This window comes from Alexandromys fortis, unplaced genomic scaffold, assembly GCF_014885135.2.
Source record: "Alexandromys fortis isolate MF-2015 unplaced genomic scaffold, M_Fortis_MF-2015_v1.1 scaffold_40, whole genome shotgun sequence".
Taxonomy (NCBI): domain Eukaryota; kingdom Metazoa; phylum Chordata; class Mammalia; order Rodentia; family Cricetidae; genus Alexandromys; species Alexandromys fortis.
In genome coordinates, this window is record NW_026067966.1 from 8,792,189 (window position 1) to 8,808,135 (window position 15,947).

Sequence of the window (15,947 nt, forward strand, 5' to 3'; positions counted from 1 at the left end):
GCTGTGCTAAACAAGAGCATTCCCAAAGGGCACGAGCTCACTGTTGAGCCCAGGATGCTGTACATGGTGTAAAAACGGGAAGACAGGTACCATGTCAGCGAGAACAGAAAGGTGAGAAGGAGAAAGAACTGGAAGTCCCTTGTTGCTTGGCTAAGAAGGCATTCCCCTTTGTAAGAAGGCCTATTCTCTTTGGTTTTTGAAGAACAGACCCTTGTGGAGAGGAAGCAGGGATCTGAAAGAAGGAATTGCAATCACAAGCATAACACACCAGGCTGTGCTGGACACCAGAAAAGGGAAAACATCTACCTGTTCCCAATGTGCTTACAAGAGGGGCCCCTGGAAACAGTGGATATCCTCTTATTCCTGTATAGGTGAGAGGGGATTTCCAGAGGAAATAATATAACTGAATGTAGAAAGTGGCCATGGGTGAAGCACTGAATGCTGACTCTTCAGGCAAAGAGGCCTTCCAGAGTGAAGAGCAGAACATTTGCAGAAGAAGGGGAATTTAGGGGAGTGTGACGGGTCATGGAATATCAGTTGGTACAGAGGAGAAAAAGCAGGTGCAAGCTCTGAGAATGAAAATGATAATTGGGGAAAGGCAAGAAAAGACAGAATTGAGACACTGTGGGAGGAAATCCTAAAGGAATTGGTCTGGCTGTCACTGGGAGGTAAAGGAGATGGCAATTTAAAATAACAAGACAACACTTCTAAAACTCTTTGTTAGTCTTGGATATTATCTTAGCTTTCTGTGGCTTTGATAAAACATCAGAATAACCAAAAAAAACTCTTGGGGAGGAAAGGGTTGATTTCCCAAAGTCAGTTCCAGATTAACCTGAATTACATAGGGACCTCCAGGCCAGTATAATCTATATAGCAAAACCCTATTTCAAACAGAAATCAAAATAAATAAATATTTTTTTATTTTTTATTTTTACATTTCTAAAATAAGCTCCTCTGAAACAATGGAAGCTGCTTTAAGAGTCATGTGCAATATAAAAGAATAGCAAAATAACCACAAATATAATTTATTTTAACCCATCCCCAGTGATCTGAGTAGCACCATTTTTACCAGATTACCGAGTCAAGATAGACATCCAAGTAAGTGTCCCAAAGAGCAATGCAAATAGCTCGTGCTATGACCCAAAATATAACCCACAGCACTGAACAGTAGATAGACACATACCTTCATTGTACATAGTCCCAAGGAGGTACAGATGACTAATTTAATAACTGGACAATATTTCTGTATTTCTCAGGACATTATGGCAATATATTGCAAAAGAGCCATGTCTATTACAATCAACCTACAGGTGACATTTGAGGAATGGAGACATCCCTGCTTAGAATTCATATTTCATTCTGTTTTCAAATATACAAGTGCGTTGCTAGTCTCTGGATATATTTACCATGATATTGTGTTGCTTTTACTACTCTATATTTCAGCATGATCTGCAAAAACACAGGTCAATCAATAGGTTGAGTTTTAGGAAGAGTTTAAATTTTTCAGGTAAAAAATTTAAAACCTACTAAAAAATGTTATTTTCTTGAGGACAATTAAGGTAGATTTAAAGCCCTGAAGAGAGACTAAAACAAATATGAAGAGCTGGACGGTATCAGCACCAACATTTGTGGTTCCACTCTCCGCATGGGGAGAGGCACCCTTATCAGGGAAGAGGGTGAGAGGTAACCAAAAGTAAATCTCTTTATAAACATTCAGCCTTGGAAAGGCCCAGGATCCACGACGTCCAGACTAGAAGATCAGCCAGGACTTAGGAGTCTGGTGACGTTAGGTTCACCGTCATGGTTCATTACCGTGAAAGATGTACATGTAATGTAACACGGGGCGAAGCATGTGGGATTAAGTGCAGGTGAACTATGCTTAAACTCATCTTTTCCCAGATTCCCAGGGCAGAGCTCTGCATGTCAAACCCAACATGCTATTCCACACCCCATTCCTTTCCAACATCCTTGGCGTTTCACCCTCCCAAAAAAATGATCCTGACAACTTATACAAACTCTCGTCAACCAAGAAAGCGCCTGAGAGCTTTGGTGTCTAGATACTTTTTCTCATCTTTCAAACTCCAATCACCTCCAACAAAAACACAATGTCCCCATGACTCAGCACTTGATTCCAGGAGAAGCTAAGCACCTTCCCCACACTACTGGCAACAATTTCAACAAATATATCAACACCAATAGTGTTTACTAGGGATAGAAAGATAGTAGATTAGCCAATTGAAGTGGCACACGCCATTAGTCACAGCACTAAGGAGGTGAAGGCAGGCAGATTTCTGTGAGTTTAAGGACAATCTGGTCTACACAGAGAGTTCCAGGATAGCCAGTACTGTGTAGAGACACTGCCTCAAAAAAAGAAAGAAGGAAAGAACAAGGGAGGGAAGGGTGGAAGGTAAGTAAGTAGTAAGTAGTAAATATTAATTGGTTTGAGGAAGATTATCAACTGTTTGTTTTATCTTAAATAACCTTAGCATTACAGATTTAAAGAAGATATGGCTTGCCAGAAAATGATGAAAGAGGATGAATATATAAACAGATAATGAGATAAGAATAAGAGATCCTCCAAAATTAAAATTATCCCTTTTGTTTGAGCGATTTCTCCATATATTACTTGGAAACTTGTGTTGTTGGTTTATTTTAACCAAAATTCATTCTACTGCTTGAGAATAGAATTACTTAGAGAATTTGTGCTGAATGATCTCAGGCTTCTGCAGGAAAATGTTTTGCTTCTACCTGGTGTTTGCCTGATCCCTGAATCTTTGTCAAGCTCATTGGCGGTAAGGAGCTAGAAATCAAGAGGGTCTGGTTTGATACTTCCACCCATTATGTTACTACAAAAACCAAAGGTAGATGAGACTAATCTTGGCCTTAAGACTTGATTTATTCTAGATATGTATCAAATGGCACAAAATCAAGATAATAAGAGAACTAGGGTGATGGCTTAGTCAGTAAGTCCTTGCCATGCAAGCATGGGAACCTGAGTTCAGAACCCTAGCACCAATTTAAAAGTTAGACAAGGAAGCATGTATATGAAACCTCTGTATTGGATGGAACCAGGAATTTTATTGACATACCAGGTGTTGGATGAGGCTGCTCATTTATTTCCCAACTGTCCTGACTCAAAATAATCACACAAAAACTATATTGTTTGCAATACTGTTTGGCCAATAGCTTAAGCATATGGAGGCTAACTCTTATATCTTAAATTAACACATTTCTATTAATCTATGTATGGCCACGTGGCTGTGGGTTACCAGCAAGGTTCTGGTGCATCTGTCTCCTGTAGGCAGTTACATGGCTTTTTTTGGACTCTGCCTACTCTCTCTATATATCTCTTTCAGTCTGGCTTTACTCTGCTAAGCTATTAGTTAAAAACAGCTCCTTTATTAACCAATGACAATAAAATATATTGACGGCATACATCATCTCCCACATAATCTCCCTTTTTTGTCTAAATAAAAAGGAAGGTTTTAACTTTAACATAGCATGATTACATATAACAAACAGGTATCAAGCAAGAATTACAGTTACCACAGTTATATATGTAACAGCAGGAGCAGGCTGCTCGTCATCCCAGCCACCCAGCTATCTTACACTGGAAATAATCACACAGAAACTGTATTTATTAAAACACTGCTTGGCCCATTAGCTCTAACTTCTTATTGGCTAATTGCTTCCCAGCATTCAGTTCTGTCTACTCCACCTACCTAAGTTCTGTCCTATAAACTAGGCCAAAGCAGTTTCTTTAGTCATTACTCAATGAAAGCATCACCCAAAAGAAGGAAATCCTACACCATTTCCCCTTTTCTGTTTAAACAAAAAGGAAGGCTCTAACTTTAACATAGTAAAATTACATATAACGAAAACAGGTATCAAGCAAGAATTCCAGTTACAATATTTATATCTATTTTATCTTTTATCATAACAAAGGAAAATTATAACTATTCTTCAACTCTATCAAATACTTCAGAAGGATATAATATTACCTATGTAAACTGGAAGTGCATAAACAACTTCTAAAACTCTAGAATTGACAGAGACATCTCACTGCCTGGACAGTCACCCAAAGTTCTTCTGTACCATTGGGGCATCCATCTTTAGCCTACAGGCCACTAGTATCCAGCAGACTTTTCCATGAAGCAGGAAATTTTAAAGACAGGTCTGCCTATATTGTCAGTTTGTCAGTCACTTTCTTTTGTGTCCTGAAGAATGTCTCACAGACACTTTCATGAAACAGGAACCCTGAAGGATCATCTCACCTTTAGGTAAGTTCAACAGTCATCTCTCTGTGGGTTCTTCATGTTTAGTTTATGCATCAGTCCAGGCAAGAGGAGTTTCTTGCCCAAATGGCTAACAAAATCCATAAGGAGCCTCTTCGATGCCCATCTTCTTCTTGAAGTAGATTGGTGCTGCCAGGAGCAACATGTCTCATTGTCATGAAAAGCCCTAAGTTATTAAAACATTTTAAATGCCATATTCTGTAGTCTTTGAAAGATATGAAGAATGCCTATCTAGCTGAAGTGTATCTCTATATATCTAGAAAATCTAACTAACATGACTACAAGCTTGACTATTATCGATGATTATCCATTAACAACCTATATTTTCTAATTATACATTACATTTTTAAATGAACTACAAAATCACAATACCTTAATCAAGAGCAGAAATATACATATAACAAGATTGACCTTAAATTTATATCAATAAAGCAAAATCCATACCAATGCAAATTATTCATATCTATATCATCCCCCTTTAAATGTAAACAAACAGTTATAAACAATATTTGGGAATATGGATGTAGTTATTTCTCTCCAAACTTCTTCCTGCTGTATGGGGACACTGTTGTGCTAGGTTCATCTCAGTCAGCAGTTGGGCAAAGCATTTTCTTTGTGGGGGTGTTCACAGCAACCTTTCAGGAGGCCTAGGTCCATGAAACCACATTTGTATCTGAGTCAAGATACCTTTATAATATACATGTTGGTTTAGTTTAGCAGCCCATAGGATGAAATATGTTTCTGTACTTAGCTCCTTCACAGCCCCAATTAAATCCTTTCCTTTGTAAGAACTGCTGGGGTCATGGTGTTTTTTAATAGCAATAGAAGCCCTAACTCAAACAAGTATTCTTTAATATGTGATATTTGGAGACTAAGAAAAATGTAGATTCTCTGATATAGGTAATAATAATAGTAAATTGTTTATTTTTCCAACAAATACCTATTATGACAGATACTTGGCTAGGATGTAACAAAGCAATAGTTAAAAAATATTTAGAGGCTCAGTTGGTACATTTTAGCCTGCCACACAAGCATAAGCACCTGAGTTCAGAGCCCTATCATCCATTTTAAAAGTTGGTGAAAATATAATTATTTAATCTTAGCACTAGAGGATGAGGAAAGCCAGTGACAGATGGATCCCTGGAACTACTAGACCGCTAGTAGAGACAAGCCCATGAGCTCCAGGTTCAGTGAAAGACTTTGTGTCAAAAAATAAGAGGGAGACTGTCAAGGTAGATACCCAATTACCCCTTCTGGCCTACACACACACATACACACACACACACACACACACACACACACACACACACACTTTTTAGGCAGTTGAAAAAACCTTCCTTCAAGGACATTAAAATTTGGCTCATTGATGGCATATGACAAAACATCTCATACTTGGTACACCTTGTAGAAGCTTAGCCATGATTCATTACTGTCCCTGGAGTGTCTGTCACACATGGACTCATCAGGGGAGAGACACTCTTCCAGAGTGTGCACATTGATGAAAACCTTCCCACTAACACAAGCTAAATTCAATTTATAGGCTAGAAATTAAAAGATGCATTTAATTATCAGTCCTCTGGCACTTCTATTATCTTTTGGCATTTTGGAAGATTAATAAAGTGCTACGTTTCTGCAAATATAACTGGCAGTAATCCAAAATTGATTGAGTTAATTAAGCATAACAATTGTCAAGAGCTGAAAATAATGAGAAGAGAGAGAAGTTTAATGAAATGGTGCACAACACCAGAGAGCTGTATCAAGAAGTATGGGTAATCTGGAGACAGTCTCCAAATAGATTGTGTGTGGGGTGTGTGTGTATGTTCATGCACATGTGAGTCTTCTTTTAATATATCCTTCTATAAGGTATGGCATACTTATAATGCTCTCGGAAACAGAAAACAAGCTGTGAGAAATTTAGTTTTTTCCATTATCTCAAAGAATACTCTAGTGCTTATGGAACACACAATTAATATTTGTCAGAATCTCTCAGTTCTGAAAAGGGAACAGAAATGTGAGTGCCAAAGTTGGCATCCACAGCTTTCTTACACATGTGTTGTGGTCCAAGGAGCCTATGAGGCATTTGTTGCTTACATTGAGAATACATTTGGGATGAAGAGAAAAATTCTTTATAATTGGTACTAGATTTGTAATAAGTTCATTAACATTGATACAAGAATTATGCCTATAAAAAAGTGAGTTAGCAAAGGAAGGTATTTACATAAGGAATAAAGCAAACATCTCATAATATTTGTTCTTCTGTGTCTCAGTTCTGACCAGACATTCAGAAAGCCATGAACAAAATTAAATTAGAATTTAGGAATTACAGAAAAAAAGTTGGAAAACTAAAGTTTAGTTTAGGATGGATTAAAGACAACACTATCCATGGTGGCTGGTTTCCTGGTAAGACAAAAGACAAAGGCTTAATTTTCTTGCTTAATCACCTGTGGCTCTTTAGGAACCTAAGGAATGGCAGTTGAATGAAGTACAAGGAAAGTTATGGGTTGTAAAATTTTCCTTGAGATTTGTGTCACATAAACCCATGAAGTGTAAAGTTTTACTAAACTTTATGCCAATCATTTTCAGTAATTTCTGTGTTGTGTTTATTAGTAATGGGTAGTTAACCACATTAGCTCTGTTGCTTGGCCTTTATATATTTCCTAGTAAATCTAGTAGGTTTAAGGTAACTTTGGAGAGTAACCTTACTTTGTGTTTATTTAGCATATTCATATTTTTGTTTCAATACATTTTCAAAGCATCTGATCAGTAAGGTTTGGACGGGAGACATTGGTTTCCATGTTTAGAGCTTCCCTCCCTCCCTCACCCCTCCCTCCCTGACATCTCACCTAGGAACCTCGAGGCTTTGTTTGATTGTTTAGGTTTATGGAACTTTGACTCTAACAAGATAATCTGACAGTCACTAAAAGAAATGTGCTCAGTTACCAAAAGGACACCATTGACATAAATTCCAAAGTCTATACTCACAAAAGTAGCATGGTGTTTGCCTCCAAGTAGGGCATATATTGTATCACTTACAGGAAGTGAAAATAAAAAGCAAGACCTTTGAAATCGTGGCATATTAGTAAAAATTAAATGGAAAGTAGTCACATGAAAGCATATTTTTACTTTAGATGCTAAGGTAGTAGAGAAGCTATCCTAAGCTACACTTAGTTTAACCCTTCCTTATGAGCTTGCTAGAGTCAAGGGTTAATGAGTCCTTTTTGACCAAGTTCTAGAAGCATTCACTGATTTATTTCATGACAGACTTTTTGTTTCCTCCAATTTATTCAGTCTCTACATAAGTATGTTTAAAACATGATTTTTTTTTACAAAGTGGTTTTGTGACAGTTATTCTTGCTTGTATAAGAAAATATCAGCTCGTGAAAACGTAACCTACCGTTTTACATTTCAAAACATGAAGTACCCAGGTGTTGTTCCAATTATATGTTGACTTAACTATTCATTGCTAAAACTGAAGGAACTGCTGCTGCTGTTCACATCTGACAAATCAGGAAAGCCTAATCTCAGAGACCTTCACACCACAGCTGGAATCTGACCATAAGTAGCCTGGATCTTAGGTTCATGCCCTTAAATCACTGTACTAGACTGCCTCTTTTAGAGACTCGTTTAAAATAGTTCTAATTGGTGGAAAAGAAGTCTTTTTTCTCCATTGGTCAGTTCTTAATGAGCATCAGACACTAGATGTGTACTCTCTCCCCTAGTATAGTTGCTAATTAAAATTACCTATGGAGAGTCTGAGGCAGTGTGCACAGGGCTCACATGAGTCTGCACCAGATGGGCTCCTGGAGCTGAAAGGTGAAGGACACATGCCACCATCCCTAACCCAGAAGCTATCTACAATTAATAACCACTGGCAAATGAAAAGAATTAGTTTCACCAAGGGAGTCTAACTGGGGAAACAAACTATCCTTAAGGGTAGACTTGACGCCCAGCAGTAGATGTCTAACAGAAAAAAAAAAAAAAAAAAACTCACCAGCATCTTTGGAGGTTCATTATGATTATAATGGTGTGTCAGGGCATTTGTTCTAACCTTGCTGGTCTTTTCCATATGTATCTTCCAGTTTTATGTTTTTATGGGAATTCTGTGTGTGCAAAGATGGATGTCTCTACATCTATAGGTGTTTCTTGTGCTTTTTCTTTGGCTCTTTTCCTTATGTTTGTTTTGTCCTCTTCTGACTGGTTTGGTTTTGGTTTATCATATTACATTTTATTGTATTTTGCTTCTTAGATGCTTGTTTATTTTTTAACGAGACAGAAAGGAGGTGAATCCAGAATGAAGGGGACATGAGGAGAAACTGTTAGGAGTAGGGGGTGAGGAAACAGTAATTAGAATATATTGTATGAAAAAATCTATTTTCAATTTTAAAAACTATAATAATAAAATTGCCTGTGAAGGTTCTTAATGCAACATTATAACCAAATATTAGGAGAAATACAAATACTAGGAATTAGGCAATGAGCTGGTACATCTCATGTCTTGGTGGCTTAGCCAAGCACTTTGACAGATTTCCTTATGAATTTATATCCATTTATTTACTTCTATCTGCCTTGCAATGGTTCCTATATCAGCATATCTTTTCATCTTTTCCATATCTTTTCAAAGAATGTGACTCTATGAAGATGTATTTTATGCCAAAATAGGGTTTCAGCAGTTACAGTATACCTGTACCAAAACAGAAGATGTCAACTGGAGGTAAATATGGTCTAACAGGTTATCTCCAAGTCTTGATGAGTGAGATTCAGCAGTAGACACAAGAGAAGAGATCTCATTGTATGGTCTGAAGAATGACATGATATATCATTTGAGATGAGACCTCTCTGGAATATGGGACTAATGTAAGTGTATAGTAGAGTCTTAAACCACTGATCATTCGCTTCTAGTTCCATCCATGTCTCCATGGAAGGATGGTGTAGCCTCTCTCCATGGAAGCATGGGGCAATATTTATGGACTGGACTGTTACTGAACGACAGAATGTTGTATCCAAATTGAGGTTTGTTAGGATCAGCTGTGGTTCTGAAACTTAACTCAAGAGAAGAGCACACATTTCCTGTTCTTTTAAAAGAAAAAGGAAGAAGGAAGCAAAAGGAAAAGTTGAGAGTGTGCGTGTATTAGAAGTTGGCCATAATAATGTATGCAGTCAGCGCTTCAGGTGAATGTGGTCATTAGCCTTTAGGGATTAACCACCTTGATAGATGATTGCAAACTTGAGCCATCTGTAATACTGTGATTTTGTAATACACTCAACCCAAGGAGATTCTGCTTCCATCACTTTCACAATGGCATGATCATCTGGTTGTTGTAACAGGGCCACATATTAAGGGAAGGGTTAAATTTCCATGCAGTTAAGATGTTTTTCATTTCTCAAGTTGCAGGAATTTACAGCTAGAAAGTCACAGTAACAGACCAGTCAAGTACACAGCACAAAGTACATGGATGGAACGGCAGAAACTTGGAAAAACAAATCATTTGTGAGTGAGCTGCCTGCTGGGTGAATGGCTGTCATTTCCTTTGATGAGGATGCCTTGAATGTGCATTTGGCAATGCTGCCTGTTCACCAAGTGCTTAGCACTACTATGTTTGAGACATAAATTACAGGTGCCCCTGAGTCTCCCTGGCACTTATCTGTGCAATACATTATTCATAAAAGGTGTTCTAAAAATTCAAATTCAATATTGTATATAAAACTGCTTTTTTTAAATGTGAGGTGTTATCTCTGAAAACAAGCTACTAGGATGTCTATGATGCAATAGAGCAATGAGAGAAAAGATTCAAAAGGGTTTTTTTTAATTTAAAACAGAAATCAGTGCAATTTAAATTTAAAATTTTGTTTTTAACAACTCCTCATATATTAAACAAATTCTTAACTCCTATAATTGAATGCATGTGTGCCCCCACAAAGTTCACATTGAAGCCTTCATCCTCAGTGCTGTGGACTTTGGAGGTTGAACTTCCTAGAGATAAGTAGGTCATAAAGAAAGTCCTCTCACAGTGGGGATTGGTGCTCATGAGAAAAATGCTTGCTTTTGTGCATCTTTGCAACACGCCCTGTCCCTCCCTTTGCACTCCATATGAGGGCACAGCAAGAAAGCTGCGATTGTCAGGGCAGAAGGGTGCAAAATGAAGACCAAGAACATCGTCTGCTGCATTGACTGTGGACTTCCACCATGTCTCTCCAGCCAACCAGGCTACAGTGATTGCAATCATAGACAAAAGTCACTCCTCCCCAGCCCCTGCCTTTGCACACACAAAATTACTGATTCAATGAGGCTTGCCAGAAGTGCTAAACTCTTCACATGCATTTACTTATTTGTGCCTACAGTGCAGATACTGACAGAGGTACAGTCCAGATGTGTATGGAACATAGAGGTGACTATAGCAACACACTGTAACATCAGTATTCTATAGGCAGCCATCCACATCACATATGTGTATGAGTCTGTGTGTTTCAATACATCAAACCCAAACATGATGTGAGATATGTGAGAATATTATGTGAGAATATCTTTACAAAGCATCAAGAACACAGGCACAGCACAGTGACAAGCAACAGTCGAAATTTGACTTTCTTCAGAATAAGGATGTTGGGATACATGGGACTAGTTAAAATTTTGATGACTCAAATATCTTCTGGAGTTTTTAGTGTCTGTAGAAAAAAAAGAAAAATAAAGAGAGTAGCAATATACCTGCCTACAATTATCCCCCAAGAGTCAGCGAGATGAAGGCGCTTGCTTCCACGCCTGAGGACCTGAGTCCCCAGTGCCTCATAATGAAAGGAGAGACCTGATTCTCATAAGCTGTCCTCTGACTGAGACCCCTACAAATGCAACACGTGATGGGTGCATAGACACACAGACACATCACATAAAGTAATAGATAAATAAGTGTATGAATTTTTTTAATTCCCCTAATTAATGTGGTGAAGATTAATTCTCAAATGTCTGGGTCTGAGTCAGGATAGAAGAGAACAGTTTTTTTCCTTTGTGTCTCAGATAGGTAGGACCCATTAATACTAAATAGAATATTTGGAGATTTTTTTTTCCTCAGCTGACCCTCTAATGATTTGGGCAGCAAGTTCTCTCAGTATGTTTGAATCTTCTGCTTCTGGGTCTTCAGAGGTCTGGTATCAAGTTAGAAGAAGTCACACCAACGCTGAAAGCCTGATTCTGCTGCAAACCCCAGGCTCTGCTAATACATCTGACCCAGGAAAGTGACTGATGCTATTTGTCTGGAAATTAGAAAATGGAAAATCTAGGTGAGTGAACGCACTCGTCTGGAATCCTAGCCCTCAGTGGAGGCAGGAGAATCAGGAGGAGTCTAAGGTAGATCCTGGGCTAAGCGAGACAAGTCTCAGAAAACAACAACAAACCCAGCAACAACTAGAAAACAAAGACTACAGCTAAGAACAGGCTGGCAGCACCTCCCTCACTGTGCCTTGCTCAGGTAAGCCAGCATAGCCAACTTTCTCCAGAGTTAAAATAGCTGCTCATGCAGCCAGGGCCCTGCAAGGTCCCTTACGCCATGTGGACACATCAGAACACCTCAGAGCTTCTGTCATGGCCACCAAAAGCCAAGAAAGGTGTGATGCTCTTCCTTTTGAGTTTTAAAGTGTTAATTTGAAAGCCAAAAGGGTTATTTGAACTTGCATGTCTTTGAAGTGAGGAAAGCTTTTAAATGTGCTTATCAACCACTTTTACTGGCTGCTTTTCAAGTGACCTGCCCATATCTGTTAATCAAATGACCATTTTTTTTTTAAATAATCACATGTGAACTTAGCTGAATTTAAGAACAGTTTCTTGGGAGGGATCTGTTCAAGCATAGTTGAAGAGGAGTACCAGGTGAAGGTATTAACTACTGTACTCGGTAGTGAATGTAACTCGGAAACCAGCAAGTGGAAATGCAATCCTGCCGTTGTTTAAAGCACAGACTGTGTCTGTTCTAAGCAGGGCACGGTGGAAGATGCTCCGCTAGTGCTTGTACTATTTCACCATGTGTTTTTACTCCATGTCCAGGCCCTGGGGACAGGCCCAGTGAGTTATACATGCATGACAGGCACTTCTCTTTGGGGAGTTGATACGCTGTGCTTTGTTATTATGAGACCATATTATTTCTAAAATAGTAAATAACAGTACACCTAAAAAAAAATTCTCAGGGCTGGGGAACTGGTTTAGCAGGTAAGAGCACTGGCTATGTAAGTGAGAAGACCTGCGTAGGAATGCCCACCACCCACATAAAAGCCAGGCTTGGCTGTGGATCTTTGCCTCTGCTTCCATCAGTTACTGGATAAAGGCTCTCCGATGACAATTAGGATGTCACCAATCTGATTATAGGAGATGGCCAGTTCAGGCATGCTCCCCACTACTGCTAGGAGTCTGAGCTGGGTCATCCTTGTGGATTCATGGGAGTCTCCCTGACCCAAAAACACCCCTTCATCAAGATATCTTCTTCATTACTCTCCATCTATCCTGCCCCAAATCCGCCTCTAGCACCCAGCCTCCACAACCTGCTCTCTCTAGATTCCATTCCCTAACCCCCAACTCAGGGCCCAGTTTCTCCAGATCTCTACTATTTTAGTAGCTCTTACCTACCCTGAGAATTTTTTTAGGTGTACTGTTATTTACTATTTTAGAAATAATATAGTCTTATAAAAACAAATATGCACCCATATTTGGGCTTTTCTGGTTATCTAGCCTTTCTGGGGCTATGGATTGTAGGTTGGTTATCCTGTGCTTTACTTCTAATATCCACTTATGAGTCAATATACACAATGTTTGTCTTTCTGGGTCTGGGTTACCTCACTCAGAATGACTTCTCTAGTTCCATTCATCTGCCTGCAAATTTCATGAGGTCACTGTTTTTTACAGCTGAATAGTACTCCATTGTGCAAATGTACCACATTTTCTTTGCCCATTCTTCAATTGAGGGGCATCTAGGTTGTTTCCAGGTTCTGGCTAATTACAAAAAAATGCTGCTAGGAATATTGTTGTGCAAATGTCCTTGTGGTATGAGTGTGCCTCCTTTGGTATATGACCAAGAGTGGTAGAGTTTGGTGTTGAGGTAGATTGATTCTTATTTATCTGAGAAACTGCCATATTGATTTCCAAAGTGGCTGTACAAGTTTGCACTCCCACCAGCAATGGAGTGTGCTCCTTACTCCACGTCCTCGCCACCATAAGCTGTCATCAGTGTTTTTGATCTTAGCCATTCTGATATGCAGAAGACGGTATCTCAGGGTCATTTTGATTTGCATTTCCCTGATGACTACAAATGTTGAACAATTCTTTAGTGTATTTCAGCCCTTTGAGATTCTTCTGTTGGGAATTCTCTGTTTAGATCTGTACCCCTTTAAAAGTGGGATTATTTGGTATTTTGATGTCTAGTTTCTTGAGTTCTTTATATATCTTGGAGGTCAGCCCTCTGTCAGATGTGGAGAAAAGATCTTTTCTCATTCTTATCGACAGTGTCCTTTGCCTATAGAAGCTTTTCATCTTCAGAAGGTCCCATTTATTAATTGTTGATCTCGGTGTCTTTGCTACTGGTGTTATGTTCAGGAAGTAGTCTCCTGTGCCAATGCATTCAAGGCTATGTCCCATTTTTTTCTTCTATTGGGTTCAGTGTAACTGGATTTATGTTGGGGTCTTTGGTGTCTAAGACTTTAATGAAACATTTAATCCCTGAAGATGTACCGTGTGTGTGTATGTGTGTGTGTGTGTGTGTGAGAGAGAGAGAGAGAGACAGAGACAGAGACAGAGAGAGACAGAGAGACAGAGACAGAGAAAGAGACAGAGAGAGACAGAAAGAGAAAACAAAACATCAGTGCTTCTGGATATACACTCAAATCTTTTTTCTTTTTTCTTTATTTTTTATTTTTTTGGTTTGTTCAAGACAGGGTTTTTTTCTGCAGCTTTGGAGCCTGTCCTAGAACTAGCTCTTGTAGACCAGGCTGGCCTCGAACTCAGAGATTTGCCTGCCTCTGCCTTCTGAGTGCTGGGATTAAAGGCATGCACCACCACCACCCAGCTAGGAATCTTAACCAAGATATGGAATAAGCCAACATTCACCAACAGATAAACAGACAATGAAAATGTAGTATAATACACATAGTAGAGTTTTATCTGGCCATAAAAAGAAACAAAATTACATGTTTCTCAGAAAGATGACTGGAATTGGAGTCCACTGTGTTAAGCAAACTGATCCAGATGCAAAATAAAATAAATATTGCATAGTTTTTCCTATGCATAATTTTCCTTAAAAATCTATTTTGAGATTGGTAAGATGGCTCCGTGGATGAAGTGCTTACTTCATAAGCCCGACGACCTGAGTTGCATGCCCAGAACCTGTATAAAGACAGAAGGAGAGACATGAATTCGCAAATTGTCTTCTGACCTCCATACTCATCCATGGCACAGATATACACACAATGCCTCCCCACTACACACACACAGATACACATGAGGAGAGTAGAAAGAAGAAAAAGAAAATGAAATGGGCGAGGGGAGAAGACAAGGAGGGTGAATAGGAAGAGAGCTCATGGTATTTCCATCATAAGAAAATACATTGTTTTTGTTAGTTTTTCTTAAAAAAAGGAAATTGAGGGAATGGATGGGTAGAGAACTGCCCACTAGAGTAACAAAGAAAGAATAGAGTTGTGAGAAGACATTAATTATGAAAACACTAAATCCTTAGGGGTCAGAAAGGGAAACCAAGCATGGAGTCCAGAGTCCAATCAGTGCAGAAGGCCTGGCTTTATGAAGTAGGGCACAGTAGCAGCATGAAGTGAACCTTGGAAAACAGTGCAGTGTGCTCTCAGTGCTAGACTGATAAACCCCAAATTGAGCTGGCAGCTGGGGTGACACACACTGCTGTCCAGAGGTCCTTGGGTATAGAGTAATACCAAAAACTCGGGAATAGTTTAAATTCTTCCTGTCTCTATAGATCCATCACTAAGTAAGAAAAGAGGCCCACAGAAGCAGAGGTTATCACTCTAATTCTGACTCCAGAACAGGGTGGGATGGAGAAACTAAAGCAGAAGTTCCCAGCACACTGGCCTCATCCAGATCTCCATGCTCTACTTACCAATCCCCACACTAACATTCTGAGGAGCTATTATTGGACTCTCTTAGAGTTTAAATGCATAGTGTCAAAATAGTTAATACATTTTGATGTGGGAGTCCCCTCTGTATGCTGTGATTACCATTAATAAAAAAAACTTTCTTGGCCTGTAGATAGGGCAGAACTTAGGTAGTCATGGAGGACTGAACTGAATGCTGGGAGAAAGAAGGGCAGAGTCAGAGAGACGCCATGGATCCGTGGCTGGAGGTAGATGTGCTGAAACTTTGCTGACAGGCCATGACCTCATGGTGATATATAGATTAATAGAAATGGGTTAAATTAAGAGTTAGCCAATAAGAAGCTAGAGCTAATGAGCCAAGTAGTGATTTTAATAAATACCATTTCTGTGTGATTATTTCAGGGCTGGGTGGCCGGGACAAATAATCAGCTCTCCCCCAACAACATTTGTTTGGTTTTTTTGTTTGTTTGTTTGTTTAATAAAAGGATGCCTGAAAACAAATCGACAGTTTGTACTATGTTGCAGTTAGACCCACAAGTATTCGCTAGCAGCTCCATTCCTATG